This window comes from Hibiscus syriacus, unplaced genomic scaffold (assembly GCF_006381635.1).
Source record: "Hibiscus syriacus cultivar Baekdansim isolate YM2019G1 unplaced genomic scaffold, ASM638163v2 tig00110692_pilon, whole genome shotgun sequence".
In the NCBI taxonomy this organism is placed as follows: Eukaryota; Viridiplantae; Streptophyta; class Magnoliopsida; order Malvales; family Malvaceae; genus Hibiscus; species Hibiscus syriacus.
Genome location: NW_024062827.1, coordinates 352,943 through 371,556, shown reverse-complemented (window position 1 = coordinate 371,556; position 18,614 = coordinate 352,943). Strand labels below are relative to the sequence as shown.

The 18,614-nt window shown below is 37.6% G+C and overlaps 1 pseudogene; it reads left to right on the top strand.

The window, feature by feature from the left end:
* Window positions 1-497: 497 nt before the first annotated feature.
* Window positions 498-18,614, top strand: part of LOC120138456 — a 28,043-nt pseudogene continuing 9,926 nt past the window's right edge.

Sequence of the window (18,614 nt, the reverse complement as noted above, 5' to 3'; positions counted from 1 at the left end):
TTTCCGAAGTCGAGAAAGATCTACTCCAAAGTTGTACCGTCAGATAGTTTCCATAAATCATCTATGGTCCTTCTGTTAGAACGTCTCTATAGTCATTCGTCTTCGAATTTGACCATATAGTAATTATTTTCTAGGTCGTTCAGTTGGATTTCTCCTCTGGGTCTCCATAAGGCGTGTATTCTGTCAAGTAGGGTTTTGTACCCTATCGAACGGCCAAGGAGTCTCACTATGACCGATATACTCATGCTCTTATCGATTTGTTCATGTATTTTTTAAGAAAACTTTATGTTGGGAACTCACCTGAATCATCCACGATGCAATCCTCGTCCGTGACCACAACTTCATCCATGTCGAAACCAGATTCAGAACTTATTCTTTCCTCTGAAAACGGGTTATTGGCTGTTATTGATGCATATGAAATTCTTCCTTGCATGTTGTGCGTGTTGCTTTGTTCTTCGTTACTTGTTCGCATGGTGACTGACTCAGTATCTGCGTCCATGTCGGTGGTCTCTGTGTCCGTTGTTCTTGTATTGTTTGATTCTGCGATTTTCTTTACCTTCTTGGTCACATGCTGGTCTTCTTTTGACAATGGGGATCCCGGTCTTTCCAAGATAGTCGGTACTCGGTAATCCCAGGGTTGGTATTTCATCTGGTGGTGTGCCGTTGGTGGTGCCAAAGGCTTCCACGATAGATGCTCTGGCGGGGTTAGGGTTTCCTACGATAGAGAGCTCTCCCATGTAACTAACGATTTATTATTATTATTATTATTATTATTATTATTATTATTATTATTATTATTATTATTATTATTAATATCATATGATTTAATTATTTTTCAGGACCCTATATATTTATTTTAAAGTTAAGCAATTCCTATCATAATACAATCTTAACTTCGTCCATGTCAGAAATTTTAATAGGGATTGAACTATATATTTTTATATAATTAATTCTAATAAAAATGGAATAACAAGTTGGTAATAGGAAGGTTCAGATCCTCATTCCAATCAAATGTGAATGTCATATTATAAATCAACTTTGACTCTTTTATTACTTTTAAATAATATATACAAAAATTAATTACGAAAACATAAATTTTATTTTATTATTTTTTAAAAATGAAATAAGTTATTGACTTATAAGTCCGGATAATTTCTAACTTTGACTTTGTAAAATGCACGTTGCTTACACGTTACAAATAGAGGATGACATAATTTTTAAAAGACAAGTGAATGACAGTGAAGCAAAAAACAAGTTGCAAAACACAAAGTCAAACCAATCACGATGAAGACAACTGAGTTGTTTAAAATCATGTCCGGTCTGGAATTGGTAATGTCATTTGATATAAATTCGTACAGTGATATCATACACATCAACTTTCAAGTTCAATGGCGACTTCCATATGCCAAAACAATATTATTCTCATTTTCCTATTTATTTTTCCATATTTCAACAGAATCTTGGCAGGATTTGCAGTAAGTTGTTTCATCCTAAACCCCCCCACCCTCAAAGTTTTAAGTTTTGTATATATTAGCATTTGTGGATGTTTGTTGTTTGCAGTACACGTCTTCACAAAACTGGGTGAACCATGGCGGGGACTTATATAACCGAAGGTATGCGGAGAAAGAGAGCAAAATCGGGCCTGAAACTGTTTCCCGTTTGCGGAAGAAATGGGAATTCGTCGCCGGAAAAGACATAACAGCGACGCCGGTGATTTCCGATGGAACCCTTTATTTCCCGAGCTGGAATGGGAACATATATGCTGTTAATGCCTCTGATGGATCCCTTGCGTGGGAGAAAAACTTGGGGGACCTAACAGGGCTTAATGCCACTGGTTTTAATGTTAATGTGAACTGGACAGTTTCAAGAGCATCGCCGACCATTGCCGACGATTTGTTGATCATTGGAATATATGGACCTGCAATTGTTATTGCAGTTGAAAGATTAAGTGGTGAGCTTGTTTGGTCAACCCAGCTTGATAACCATGCCACTGGTGTTATCACCATGTCTGGAACTTACTACAAACGGTTAGTCAATTCACTACAAAGCTCCGTAACATTTGAAATACTCGTATTTCACATTCATATTCGATGCATATCTTACTATAGATTTAGATTGAATTAAATTCTGCTTATACGGACCGTCATTTCTGACTTTAGAATCAGTATTGTGATATATAGTGCTGCAATTTGATGGAAAGAATTCAGCTGTCATAAAAATCTTGTTAGACACTAGCAATCTAGTGGAATGAGATACTAGAACTCTTACGCAAGATCAAGAGTTCAAATCCTAACGTTTGTAAATAGAATAAAATGGATTGAAATGATCCCTCTTACTTTTAAAATACTCAATCGAGACTAATTGGTCTATTGATTATATACCAATTGATATACCAAATAATAAATATCTTGTTTGACACTTTAGAGCACAATTAGATAAGGCCAATATGCTGCAGGCTGCATAGATTATTTATATTAAGGCCTATAATTGAGTAAAAGCCAACTAGAGGAATATTATAATTTTTATTAATTATTCCAAATATCTCAAATGTTGGGTTAAATTATTAAAATAAAATTTTTATTTATTTTTATCAAAATAGCATTCAAAACACTTTATTTTTAGAATAGCACTCTTCCTTGAGGAAGTGTTTTTATTTATGTGATAGATCACATGGGTTGTTTCTCTCAATATTGACGTCTTCTTGGAGTTGTCACATTAGGAAAGACGCTTCTTTGAGGAAGAGTCTTTCAAAAGACCAAGTAAGCACACCTTTCATTTATATGGAAAAGTAGTTGTTTTTAGGAATTAAATTTTTTAGGTACTATTTAGTAAAAAAATTAAAAGAATGTTATTATAATAATTTAACTTAAATGTTGTCTAATTTTATATTAATTTTATATTTTGATTTTTCTTAAAATATTAATATTATTAATCATGTTCATTTATCAGTTTAATTGTTAATTTAAAAATTAAATATTAGTTTGAATTTAGAGTGAAATATATTCAAAACCAAATTATTTGGGATCAATATTTTACATTAAACCTTCATAAATATGAAGCACCATTGTTCTTGGATAGATAATCATGGACAACGTGCATGTGTAATCTTATTACGTTAACTTAGCGTTCAGTTTCAAACTTGCAGGTAAAAAATTTTTACGTCGGCACATCTTCACAAGAAGAAAGTCTGAGCATCGAGCAATGCTGCACATTCCGCGGCAGCTTAGCCAAATTAGACGTCCGGACCGGCAAAGTCCTATGGCAAACCTTCACTCTACCGGATAATTTCGGGCAAAAAGGCGAGTACGCCAGAGGAAGTATCTGGGGAAGCAGTCCATCGATCGATGCCACTCGAAACCTTGTCTATGTTGGCACCGGGAATCTGTATTCGGCTCCTCTTCGTATACTCCAATGCCAAGAAGCCGAGAACAATCAAACAGTGCCAACTAGTCCAGACAAGTGTATTGAGCCTGAAAACCACTCAAATTCAATCCTAGCTTTTGATTTGGACGCAGGTGCTATCAAGTGGTTCCGTCAGCTATCTTTGGTTCTTTGCCTGCAACAATCTTTCGACCCCAAACTGCCCTCCCGGTCAGAATCCCGATGCCGATTTCGCCGAGGCACCGATGATTACTAGCATCAAAGTCAATGGAACTAAGCGAGATATTGTTGTTGCTGTCCAGAAAAGTGGTTTTGCTTGGGCTCTAAACAGAGACAATGGTGAACTTATTTGGTCTACTGTAATTTGGCTTCAATTCATCATTTAGTATCCATAGTTTTCCTTCTAATGCTTCACTTATATTTATACATGTCCTGTATGTATAGGAGGCCGGACCTGGTGGAGCAGGCGGAGGAGGCGCAGCTACGGATACGAAGAAGGTCTACACCAACATAGCCAACTCAGCATTCAAGAATTTTACTTTGAGACCATCGGAAATAAACACGACAGCGGGTGGATGGGTGGCAATGGATGATGCTAACAGTGGCGAGATCTTATGGTCGACGGCGGATCCAAGCAATTCCATGGCTACTGGGCCTGTGACCGTAGCCAATGGTGTAGTTTTTGCCGGTTCAACATATAAACAAGGACCTATATGCCATTGATGCTGAAAATGGGAGAATATTGTGGTCATATGAGACAGGAGCAACAGTGTATGGTGGAATGTCGGTGAATGATGGATGCGTTTATGTTTGTAATGGATATAAGGTTAATTTAGGAGCCTTTTTTCCAACTTTTTCTTCTGGAACTTCACTCTTTGCCTTTTGTGTACAAGACGTTTAATCTATTTTTGTGTGCTTTTGTATCAAAATACGTTAAGTTGTTGGCTAAGGTACTGTCACATGATTAGGAAGAACACTATTTGCTATATTTATTTAATATTAAAATGTCGACAGATTGAATTGATAATGTAATGGTTTTTGATTTAAATAGAGATTTGATTTTATAGACTAATAATCATTGAATTTTTAGGATTTTTTTGTTTTTCTATTTTTACGGCAAAATAATTTATTAATAATTAATAGAATTTAGATTGTGTGTCTTACTAAAAATCTTCTTAATCTTAAATAAAAGAAAAAGAATATAATACAACTCGGATAGAGCTATTATACCAGATAGATAACTAAGCAATACAAGAAGCATACAATATGAAGGGTGAGTATGTGATTCCTATGCACGAGGTTTTTGCGGTGGCATAATAGTGGAGGAGTGTTAAGGAATGTTTCGCTGTTTTTGCATGCTTGTTGAAGATCGATGAAGTTTTGGTGTTATGTAGTGTTTTTCAGGTTTGGTGTATCTGGGTCTCGCAGTGGAGCGGACCATCCATATTGATGTTTGTTTCGTTTTTAGTTCAGGTTCGGTAGTCCAATATGTTATGATTGGAGTTTATGTGTATAGGTGTTTGTGTGAGCATTCTTGTGGTATGGGGTTTGTTATGCTGGATTTATGTGTTTGTCATTGTATTTGTTTCCTTCCACCTCTTGGTTCACTCTTTTTTCTCCATTTAGGATTAGGGAGGTTTTTAATGAGAGCATTGAGGTAATGTACTTTACATTCGTTTAAAATACAAAGTACCCTCTTTCAAAAAAAAAAAAAAAAAAGATAGAACATGACCCAATTAATGCAAAATACTCTACACATGATTTACCCTTTATCACCACCAAACTTTAAAGAGCTCAGACCTTTTCATACCCTCCTTAGTTAAATGATCTGTCATTCTATTTTGAATTCTTGATACATATAAATTGCACCAACGAAATTTCTACAATATCATCAAAAATATTCTACAATATCTACGGCCTCATTAACGGTAAATCAATCCAATTTCTCTTACATAGCCTGATGATGTTCTCAACACCCCTCCACAGCTTGCAACCCTCGTTTAAATTGAATATATTTTATTTAATATTATAAGTATATTTCTATAATATTTATTATTTGTGTTATAAAGGTTCAATATCATTCTTCAAAATATTATTTTGCGAAGAATATTCAAGAAACTTAATTAAGTGGTTAGTTCATGGACCTTTCTAAAATAAATAAAATAAATTAGCTAATCATGTTTCCATATATAATGGGATAAGGGGAGATAGGGTAGTAGGTTATCCCCAACGCCAGGTTGAGAGCAGCTTCCGTGGAAGACCTCTGTTATGAATTGCCCTCAGTGGGACTCGATCCCATAACCACAAAGTTAAGAGCATTGTGTTCTACCAACTGAGCTAGACGGACCTTTTTAATTTATTTAAAAAATGTTGACATGCGAGTGTTCCGTATTAGTTCTTATTGATGATCTAATGACTCAATGAACGAAATCAAAGTTTTCTTTAATTCCATAATTCAAATGATTCTTTCTATTTCGATGACTAAAACGCAGGCATTCTAAAATTTAGTGTTCTTTTGTCTAACTTGTTTTTAATAAAAGCAAGTGCTGCTGGATAGAGGTCTGTAAAAAAACCGATATGATCTGATATGAAAAATGAAAAATTTGATCTTTTTTTTTATTTTCAAATATTTAGATCGAATATTCGATAAAAATCGAATTGAATATGAATCAAGTAAATTCTAATTTCAGATTATTCGAAAATCCGATAACAATTGGGTCTTTAGAGTTTAGACACTATTTAGCTCAACAGATAAGTAATTCAATAACCAACTAAGACTCTAATTCAATAAAAATTAGAATGTTTAATTAATTATTATGTGTGAATAATTAAATGTATAAAAAATACAATAGAGGTATAAAATATGCTTATAAAGATATAAAGCCAAAAAATTTAAATTTTATATATAATTTTTTTCTCAAATTAAATTTTATGTTTAGATCAAAATATTCATATATCCGAAAATTTTGATATTTGACTTTTTCAAATAAGATACATATCACAAATTTAATAACTCGAATGTATAGATATCCAAAATTTTAAATAAAAATAATATTCGATATCCGAAAATAAATGCCCCTACAAACAAAAACCAGCTAACGCAATTTGCGTCATAACCACACATGCCACCATTTTGACGAAGAAAACTTTCATTGACTTGTGGAATTAGGTATTGTGCCAAATAATTGAATCTCCAATTAGAAGGGTGCACTTTTAATTTAATTGATTCAAATAATATTTTTTTTTTAAAAATGAGGTAAGTATAAAGTAATATATTTTTAAAGATAATTTTTAATTTTTTAAACATTAAATAATCGTACTCCTAATATTTTTAATGCTCTAACTTAAAATTTTAAAAATAACAATAATTTATTTAACACCGAAGTCACGTAGGTTCGTACTTCAATTAATGTTTCTTAAATTCATAGCTGTGGGCAACTTTGTTATCTTGGATATTGAAACTCCACTTTATTTTTTAAAATTAATTTATGACTATATGATCTATCTATAATAATCAAACGATACAAATTGACAGTATCGAAAATATCCTCTTCTCAATAAGACCCGCACAACTCAGTCATGCCAAGCAGTCAACCATTAATGGAGCATCAAACACAACCTACAACTAATCCCTAAACATATATTTATTAATTTAATTGATATTTGCTAATTATTTTGTGATTATGAAAAAAATGTTATAAATTTAATGGAATTAATGTAGAATCTTGTTTTGATAACTATCCATGATTTTATATGTCCCAAACTTTTTATGAAAATTTTACTTTAACAATTAAAAATACATTATTCATATATTATTAATATCAAAAATAATTTATACTTCCGTGCCACGTTTTTGATTTCATTTAATATCATACGTGCATAATTTATTGTTGCGATTGAAGGAAAAAAGTTATATGTAATTATTATTTGCATCGTTTCCACCTTTTAATAAGATTTATTTATTTATTTTAAGTTATTTTTATAAATATCAATTAAACATATATAGTTTATTATGAGAATTAGTTTTAATTTAATTTATTTAATAATTAGACGATTATAGTACAAGACATTTATATGAATATAAAATTCAAAACTTTTAATCTAATTTTTAAAACGTAAGGGGACATACATAGTCTAATTTTTTTTAAAAAAAATATAATGAAAATTTCAATCTTTTTGACAAATAGTAATTTATTGATTCATATTCTATTCTATGAGATCTTTACAAAAATATCTCATATGCTCAAAACGTTTGAGTGATGAATGAGAAATTAATTCTCAAAATATGATACTTATGCATTGTGTAAGGAAAATGAAAAAAATCCATATTCCATATTAGTCGGATAACAAGCATAGAAAATGTTTATATACAGCAATCCGCTAATATGTTATTAAATGATTTGAGTTGAAATTTTGCCTCATGTATTCATGCAAGATGCAAATCCAATTATATAACTATTGATTCAACTTGTCTCCAATTGTGTATTTATTTTTATATTTTTTTATTTATTTTATTGTCTCGAATTGTTATATTTCTAACATTATATAACGATAACAATACCTTCCAAAACTATTATCTTAGAAAATAGTGATGTGAAACAAAATCATACTGATAGTAGTGAATCACGATCATAATTTAACGGGTAGTGGCTAATAAGAGACTGTTATTCCAGTTATTGTTCAGTTATAATAAAATAAAAAGTATAATAGTCTGTTGTGTGACAATTAAAATTATTATGTTTCACAATAAATTATATGAATCTAAAAAATTCATCACCGCAATACTTGCTGTAACCGCAATATATGTTATGTTCATAATCATGATAAATGTAATACAATAAAAAATACAATCGTAACCGTAATTTAAATTCCTATGTCAAATAGTGAAGTAGTTTTGTTAAAGGTGACAATGATGATGTGCAGGACTGGCTAAACCAAGGAGGAAATATGCTAAACAGGAGATTTGCGGACACTGAAACCAAGATAAGCCCAAGAACAGCTTCAAGGCTACGATTGAAGTGGAAATTTTTTGCAAGTCGAGATATTTCTGCAACACCAGCAATTTTTGATGGAACCCTTTATTTCCCCAGCTGGAATGGATACATTTATGCCATCAAAGTATCAGACGGAAGTCTTGTTTGGAAGAAAAATTTGCGACAGCTGACTGGTCTTAATTCAACAGGAGTTATATCCAATGTCGACGCCAATGCAACAGTGTCGAGATCCACTCCGGTGATGGCAGATGATCTGGTTATCTTTGGACTTAGTGGACCGGCTTATGTTGTTGCAGTTCGACGATCGGATGGGCGACTTCTCTGGTTAGCCCAACTCGATAAACACTACAAAGCAGTCATCACCATGTCGGGAACTTATTACAAGGGACATTTCTACTTTGGCACATCTTCAGTAGAGGTGACTGTCAGCGTTGAACAATGTTGTTTCTTTCGAGGAAGTTTTGTTAAACTAAATGCCCGGACTGGAAAAATCCTGTGGCGAACCTATATGTTGCCTGACAATTTCGGCCGCCTCGGGTAGTATGCCGGAGCCACCCTTTGGGGAAGCAGCCCGTCGATCGATATCCGAAGGAACCATTTGTATATTGCCACAGGAAACCTCTACTCGGCACCTAAAAGGGTAAGAGATTGTCAGGAGAGACAAAACAATCGAACAGATACACCTACTAATGATGAATGTGTGCAACCCGAAAACCACTCGGATTCAATTCTAGCTCTTGATTTGGACAGAGGAAAGATCAAGTGGTTCAATCAGTTAGGGGGTTATTGATGCAGAAGGATCCAAGACAGATGATGCTGAGCTGTCAGATTGCATCTTGATGGTGCTGAGATACCATGAGTTGGAAGATCAGCGCAAAGGCGGGAATTGATTGTGATATGTTTCTCATTGGGGCCGTTTTGAGTATGCTTCAGTCTTTTGGCCATAACTTTGGCTACGGATGTCAGAATCGCGCATAAGACCCCAATCCGAAAAGCTCTTTTCGACGCGCACGCTGTCCACATGAGCTATGCTCAATGTGGCCTTTTTTCAACCTTAAATTCTGCCGTTTTTCCCTCCGAATCACTAGATTTAGATATTTTTTTACTATTTATGGTAATATTTCGATTGTCAATTAGGAAGTAATTTTAAATCCGATTTCGGCCGGATTTTTTGCAGATTGCTTATTTTATTTTGAATTTGAATTTAGAGTGATTTTCGGGATTTTGCTATTTTTGGTAAAATTCTGATAAACAAGATTTTTGGCTACAACAGTCCGGCTTGTGGACTGATTTTGGATAGTTTTTGATTTTATAATATTTTATTAAACTCTAAAGACTTTTTCTCTGGTTTTTGGGCGAATTTTTTCTTGTGAATCACCTGTTGGAACTAGCCTACAGGATAATCGTTATTCTGTCTGGCGTCAGTTGGCATCAGAGCTTCAACATCTTCTTGGGAAATTTCACCAGTTTCAATGGCTGGAGGTTGTGGTCGTGGTCGTCGTGAGCAGGTTCCGAATGAGGAAGCCCAACGCCGTGATCGCAGCGTTCAGGATGTGGTGATTGCGGATTTGCAGAGGCAAGTCGCAGAATTAACCCAGCGCCTGGCGGTGCAGGATTTCGAGGATCATGAGGCCTCTGACCACGATACCAATTCCACTTTCGAAAACCCATATCACAATCGTGCTCAATTCCGGGAGCACCGGGAGCACCGTGGTCGGGAGGAGCGTCATGGAGACCTCGGTTTTCAGGTTGATCTCCCTGAGTTTTTTGGTACGTTACAGGCCGAGGGATTCGTGGATTGGATTAATGAAGTGGAGCATATTTCTGAATATAAGGAAGTCCCCGATCGTATGAAAGTGAAATTGATCGCCATCAAACTCAAGGGCAGAGCATCTGCGTGGTGGGAATAGTTGCGACGTTCACGAGAAAGATAGGGCAAGGCCAAGATCACTGATTGGGAGAAGATGAAGATGAAGATGAAGGGTCACTTCCTTCCCTTCGGCTATACGCAAACCTTATTTCAGCAACTTCATGTGTTGAGGCAGGGCGCGCGATCAGTCGATGATTACACGGAGGAGTTTTACCAATTGGTCGTCCGGAACAATTTATCTGAGACGGATGAGCAGATGGTGGCATGATATTTGGGGGGTTTACGCCAACCTTTGCAAGATGTCCTCAGCCTTCATTCATTGTGGAGTGTTTCGGAAGCATACCAGCGTGCACTTGCTGTTGAAAAATAGAAAAACAGGAGACCAGTGATCAGAAACGATCACAACAGTCGACCAGTTCACCCTCAGGATTCCCGTCCTGCTCAGCAGCCACCGCAGGGTAATTCTAACCCTACTATTAGATGTTTTCGTTGTGGTGAACAAGGGCATAGGGCGACTGATTGCAGGAAGCCTGCTAGTCAAAAGGGCAAACATTTGTTGATTGAGAAAAACGCGGAAGACGAGACTGAGGAGATTAGCGAACCCGTGTATGACGATGATGAGACTGATGATGTGCTGTATGGAGATGGTCATGAGACTCTGGTCGTTAGAAAGAGTCTACTTACCCCCAAGGGTGATTCAGGGGACGATTGGTTGAGAACCAGTATTTTCCACATGACCTGCACAGTTGCAGATAAAGTCTGCAAAATGATCATTAACAGTGGCAGTTGTGAGAATGTAGTTTCCGAGGAGGTTGTCCAGAAATTGCAGTTGAAGACGGACCGTCATCCTAAACCATACAAGTTATCATGGCTAAATAAAGGAAGTGAGGTAATAGTTGATAGGCGATGTCTCGTATCTTTTTCAATTAGTAGAAAATATTTTGATAATGCCTGGTGTGATGTTGTGTATATGGATGCTTGTCATATATTGTTGGGTCGACCTTGGCAATATGATCGCAGTGTCATTCATGACGGACGGAAGAATACATATTCCCTTAGCATCAAGGGAAACAAGATTGTGTTGGCGCCCCGGCGGGAAGGACTCACTCCTACCCCGGTAACCAATAATACTAACCTGCTTTCTATGTCCAGGTTTTTAGATTAGATTGAGCATGGAGGCGTGGTCTCTGCCTTACTACCTTGCAAGAATAGTGTAGTAAACGTGGATACGGATTTACCAGTAGAGGTACAGCGGCTGCTAGCAAAATTCTCTAACTTGATGCCAAAGGATCCTCCTCTTGGGCTATCACCTATGAGGGATATTCAGCAACAAATTGACCTTGTTCCTGGGTCAAGTTTACCAAATTGACCATCATATCGCGTCAGTCCCAAGGAGGCTGAAGAGTTACAGCGACAGGTAAAAGAGTTGTTGGAGAGGGGCTATATCCGAGAGAGTATGATCCCATGTGTAGTCTCTGCCCTGCTAGTGCCAAAGAAAGATGGTTCTTGGCGTATGTGTGTTGACAGCCGAGCGATCAACAGAATTACAGTGAAGTACCAGTTTCCAATTCCCCATCTAGATGATATGTTAAATCAGCTATCCGGTTCTAAGATCTTCTCAAAAATTGACCTTAAAAGCGGATACCACCAAATCATAATAAGGCATGGAGATGAGTGGAAGACATCATTTAAAATGCCTCAAGGTTTGTATGAGTGGATGGTCATGCCTTTTGGGCTATCCAATGCGCCCAGTACGTTCATGAGATTTAGGCATCAGGTCTTGCGACCTTTTATGGGGGAATTTTTTGTAGTTTACTTCGATGATATCCACATTTATAGTCCGACATGGACTTCACACTTTGATCACCTCCGTGCTGATTTTGAGATGCTGAAAAAAGAGTGCTTGTTCGTCAATAAAAAGAAGTGTTCTTTCTTCACTACTTCTGTGACTTTTCTTGGTTTTGTTGTGTCTACTGATGGTGTTCATGCAGATCAGTCAAAGATAGATGCAGTCTTGGAGTGGCTCAGACCAAGGACCTTACATAACATCCGAAGTTTCCATGGATTGGCATCTTTCTACCGTTGGTTCATTAGAAATTTCAGTACTCTAATTGCCCCTATCACAGAATGCCTCAAGGGGCGTGATTTCCAGTGGTCTGAGGAGGCAGAGGCCAGTTTTCAACTGGTCAAGCAGAAGATGACCGAGGCATCAGTTTTGTCACTTCCTGATTTTGACAAAGTGTTCGAGGTAAATTGTGATGCATCTGGCGTTGGCATTGGTGGTGTTCTGAGTCATGCAGTCTATTCGGTTGCTTTTTTTAGTGAGAAGCTATCAGGATAAAAAAAACTACTCCACTTATGACTTGGAGTTCTATGCCATAGTTCAATCACTGAAGCATTGGCGTCACTACCTAGTACAGAAGGAGTTTATTCTATTTACTGATCATGAGGCCTTGAAGTACATCAATGTCCAACACAAGCTGAGTAGACGTCATGCCAAGTGGGTGGCATACCTGCAAGAATTCACTTTTACGCTGAGGCACCAAGCAGGGAGTTTGAACCGCGTCGCAGATGCCCTGAGTCATCGTACCTTACTCCTCACCACCATGAATACCAAAGTTGCAGGCTTTGAGACGTTCACATATATGTATGCAACTTATCCTTTCTTTGGAAGAATATTTCAGGAGGTAACTGAGGGTCACCGTCATGATTTTGTTTTGCATAATGGGTATCTGTTTCGTGGATTATAGTTGTGCATTCCAGATTGTTCATTGAGGCAGCAAATTATAAGTGAACTTCATAATGAGGGACACTTTGGTCGAGATAAGACCTTGCCCATATCTCTTCTGACTTTTATTGGCCCAAGTTGACTAGTGATGTGGCCCATTATGTGGACCGTTGTTATGTGTGCCAACGGTCTAAGGGAGTTCTCACCAATGCGGGCTTGTACACTCCCTTACATGTTCCTGAAGCTCCTTGTTTTGATGTCAGGATGGATTTTGTACTAGGCTTACCCCGCACCCAAAGGGCCTCGGATTCTATCTTTGTTGTGGTTGACAGGTTTTCCAAGATGGCTCATTTTGTAGCTTGCAGAAAGACTATGGATGCTGACCGGATTGCCCATCTTTATTTCAAGGAGATTGTGCATTTACATGGTGTTCCTCGATCCACCACTTCAGATCGTGATACTAAGTTCATCAGTCATTTCTGGAAGAGCATGTGGGGGAAACTGGGAACGCAGTTGAATTTCAATAGCGCCTACCACCCCCAGACGGATGGCCAGACCGAGGTGGTTAACAGAAGTTTGGGAAACCTTTTGAGGTGTTTAGCAGGAACGAAGCCGAAATAGTAGGATTTGGCATTGCCTTAGGTAGAATTTGCCTACAACAGATCAAAAAACAGAACCACAAGTTTAAGCACATTTGAGATTGTCTATGGTCAGAACCCAACCGGGGTGCTGGACTTAGCCCCTATTCCACGTATAGGACGTTTTAGTCCTAAAGCATATGAGATGACAAAGTATCTTCGGGGTATCCATGAGCAGGTGAAACAGACCATTCATGAGAGCAATACCAAGTACAAGACTTGGGTTGACAATCATCGTCGTCAGGTACTTTTTGATGTTGGTGATTTTGTTTGGGTTGTATTAACTCGTGATCGTTTTCCTGTTGGTGAGTATAATAAGCTTAAGGATCAGAATATTGGACCTTGTGAGGTCGTTTAGAAGATCAATGATAATGCTTACAGGTTGCGCCTTCCCAGTCACTTGAAGACTTCTGATGTCTTTAATGTGAAGCATCTGAGTCATTGTTTTGTGGATTCTGATGACACTACTCTGAACTCGAGGACGAGTTCTTTCCAACCCGGGGTGACTGGTGCAGAGGGATCCGAGACAGATGATGCTGAGCTGTCAGATTGCACCTTGATGGCTCTGAGATACCATGAGTTGGCAGATCAGCGCAAAGGCGGGAATTGATTGTGATATGTTCCTCATTGGGGCCGTTTTGAGTGTGCTTCAGTCTTTTGGCCATAACTTTGGCTACGGGTGTCAGAGTCGCGCATAAGACCCCAATCCAGAAAGCTCTTTTCGACGCGCACGCTGTCCACATGAGCTATGCTCCATGTGACCTTTTTTAGACCTCAAATTCTGTCGTTTTCCCCTCCGAATCACTAGATTTAGATATTTTTTACTATTTATGGTAATATTTTGATTGTCAATTAGGAAGTCATTTTAAATCCAATTTCGGCCGGATTTTTTGCAGATTGCTTATTTTATTTTGAATTTCAATTAAGAGTGATTTTCGGGATTTTGCTATTTTTGGTAAAATTCCGATAAACAATATTTTTGGCTATAACAGTTCGACTTGTGGACTGATTTTGGATAGTTTTTGATTTTATAATATTTTATTAAACTCTAGAGACTTTTTCTCTGGTTTTTGGGCGAATTTTCTCTTGTGAATCACCTGTTGGAACTAACCTACAGGATAATCGTTATTCTGTCTGGCGTCAGTTATGATGTTTGGTTTTTCGCATGCAACAACAATGTGTCGAACCCGAAGTGTCCTCCTCCTCCCAACCCCGATGCTGATTTTGCAGCTGCACCAATGATGCTAACCACATATGTTAATGGAACTATGCGAGACCTTGCTGTTGCTGTTCAGAAAAGTGGAGTTGCTTGGGCTTTAGACCGTGACAATGGCAACCTTATATGGTCCACAGTAAGATATCTTAAATGTTCATTACATCCTTGAAACATGTTCATTACATCCTTAAATTCAACTGGTACTTTTGGAATGCGGCAAGCTGGACCTGGTGGTCTCGCCGGCGGAGGAACATGGGGAGCTGCCACAGATGAAAAGAGAGTCTACACCAACATTGCTAACTCTGGGCGCAAAAACTTCACCTTAAAGCCATCCACAAAGGTCACTACTGGTGGCGGATGGGTAGCAATGGGTTCTAAAAATGGCAACATCCTTTGGTCGACAGCCGACCCTAGCAATGCTACAGCCAGTGGCCCTGTGACCGTGGCAAACGGAGTTCTATTCGGTGGTTCGACATTTAAGCAAGGACCAATTTATGCCATGAATGCAAACACAGGAGAAATCTTGTGGTCTTATAACACAGGGGCCACCATATACGGTGGCGCGTCAGTTAGCAATGCATGTGTTTACATAGGACATGGATACAAGGTTAGTATTGGATTCAACAATCCAGAATTCACTGCAGGAAACTCACTGTTTGCCTTTTGCGTCTCTTGATCGATCCCGATAAGACAAATTGCAATAAACTAAGCCATTTATAATCTTCAATAAAGCTGATATTTAGTGCTTATTTAAATTTGTAGATGAAATAGCATACATCTCTTTACAGTTTTTTTTTAAGATAAAATGCTTAAAATCAATTAATTTTTCCACAATGATTCTTATTTGCAAAAACATTATGAATAACAATCTCAGAGAGCCCTTGTTTTACCTATTCTGTTAATTATTGAGTTCCATGTAATCAGAATATGGTTTAAAGGCACCGTTGAAAATGGGGGAAAGGAATAAGGCTGAAGCAATGAACTTCCTGTTTGAGAAGTTGAAGATGACAATCCATTGAAGTAGCTTGATGAACATGATTACTGATCTTTTGTTGGATCATAAACTTGATCCATTATGGGAGCCTAAACCCAAACCCAAACTAAATTGATGTCATTACTTACATCATTTAATTAAAGATGTCATTGCTTACATCATTTAATTAATGATGTCATTGCTTACATCAATTTAATTAGGTGAGAGTTAGATATTTGTTGAATTTGTAATGGTTTAAATTAGTTTATTTGTGTGGTGTAGGATTGTTCTTGAGTAGTATAAATACCCCTTCCCATTTTAGTTTTAAGCATCAAGAAAAATTAAGAGCCTCTAAGTGAGTGAAGAAGCAAAGTCTTATAAGAGTGAGTTGTAGTTCTTGTTTTTGAGTGAGAATACTCTTGTAATATTTGTTTGAGTTTCAATAAAAGTTGTTTGTGTGAGTGTTTTATTTCCAACAAAGTGGCATCAGAGAGAGTTGGAAAGATCGAAGGTCTCGACGAGAGGAATACGACGCCGCCAGAATTTTCTCAATCTGAGTTCTGACGCACCGCCACGCACCGCCGGAAGACTGCTGCCAGAAAATCGAGTTGACTCACCGAGTTGAGCCGATTCAGCCGAGTTGGAGCTCTTGACCGAGTTGTCCAAGTCCCTCCAAAGTTTTTTTTCATCGTTCCGGATTCATCCGTGCAATCGGATTTTACAAAATCTCATTATATTGAGAGATATGGCAAATGGTATGGCACCATTCCAAGTTCCGACACTCAACAACAACAACTACGACAATTGGAGTATCAAAATGAAGGCACTTCTTGGATCACAAGATGTGTGGGATATCATAGAGAAAGGCTATAATGAGCATGCGGATGATGATGTTTTGCTACTCTTACACCAGATCAAAAGACAACTTTGAAGGATTCAAGAAAGAGAGACAAGAAAGCTCTCTACCTAATCTATCAAGCATTAGATGATGATGGTTTTGAAAAGATTTCAAGTGCAAGCTCTAGCAAGGAAGCGTGGGAGAAGCTGCAAACCTCTTACAAAGGATCCGAGCAAGTGAAGAAGGTTCGTCTCCAAACATTAAGAGGTGAATTCGAATCCTTAAACATGAAAGCATCTGAGTCTATTTCAGATTATTTCTCAAGAGTAGTAGCTGTTTCTAATCAATTAAAAAGAAATGGTGAAAAGTTAGACGATGTGAGGATAATAGAGAAGATACTCCGTTCGTTGGATCCCAAATTTGAGCACATCGTCGTGACGATTGAAGAAACTAAAGACTTGGAAGAAATGAAGATCGAACAGCTCCAAGGATCATTGCAAGCATACGAAGAGAAGCATAAAAAGAAGCATGAGTTTACTGAGCAACTCCTCAAGCTGCAACTCAAGGATATGCATGAGAGCCAACGCAATGATAGAAACCAACGTGGCCAAGGCAGAGGTAGAGGCCATGGACGAGGTGGAAGTCGAGGTCGTGGACGAGGCTGGAATTACAACAATAACAATTCCAACAACAACTATGAGAAAGGAGAAAGCTCAACACGAGGCCGTGGAAGAATTAATCCAAACTCAAAGTATGACAAATCTCAAATTCGATGTTATAATTGTCAAAAATTTGGGCATTATGCTTCAGAATGTAGAGCTCCCAACAACAAAATTGAGGAGAAGGCCAATTACGTGGAGGAAAAGACAGATGGCAAAGAAACTCTTCTTCTAGCACGAAAGGAAACTGATGGTGGCCAAGCAAATTCCTGGTATCTTGACAGTGGTGCAAGCAATCACATGTGTGGAAGGAAAGACATGTTTGTGGAGCTAGACGAGTCAGTAAGTGGAAATGTTTCGTTTGGAGATGATTCCACAATAGCAGTGAAAGGGAGAGGTAACATTCTTATCCGTTTGAAAGATGGGAGACATCAATTTATTTCAAATGTCTACTATGTGCCCAATATGAAAAGTAACATTTTAAGTTTAGGGCAACTGGTAGAGAAAGGTTATGATATTCATATGAATAATTATAATCTTTCTATAAAAGATGATAAGAATAACTTCATTGCTAAAGTGCCGATGTCAAAGAATAGAATGTTCTTGATCAACATACAAAATGATGTTCCAAAGTGCCTGAAAGCTTGCTACAAAGATGCATCATGGCTTTGGCATCTTCGATTTGGGCATCTCAATTTTGGAGGTCTAGAGCTATTATCTAAGAAGGAGATGGTGAAAGGACTACCTCACATCAACCATCCTGACCAACTCTGTGAAGGGTGTCTAGTCGGGAAACAATTCAGGAAAAGCTTTCCAAAGGAGTCAGAGACAAGAGCTAAGAAGCCACTTGAGCTCATCCATACCGATGTGTGTGGACCGATCAAGCCAAGCTCTCTCGGTAACAATAACTATTTTCTTCTCTTCATTGATGATTTTTCAAGAAAAACCTGGGTATATTTCTTGAAACAGAAGTCAGAAGTTTTTGAAGTCTTTAAGAAGTTCAAAGCAGCAGTGGAGAGAGAAAGCGGTAGAAAGATCAAAGCCATGAGATCCGATCGAGGTGGAGAATTTACTTCCAAGGAGTTTCAAGAGTTCTGTGAAGCAAATGGAATTCGTCGACCAATGACAGTTCCTAGATCCCCCAGCAAAATGGTGTGGCAGAAAGAAAGAATAGAACAATCCTCGACATGGCACGAAGCATGCTCAAAAGCAAGAAACTACCCAAAGAATTTTGGGCGGAAGCAATATCGTGTGCAGTCTACTTGTCAAATCGATCTCCAACAAGAAGTGTATGGGGAAAGACACCGCAAGAGGCAT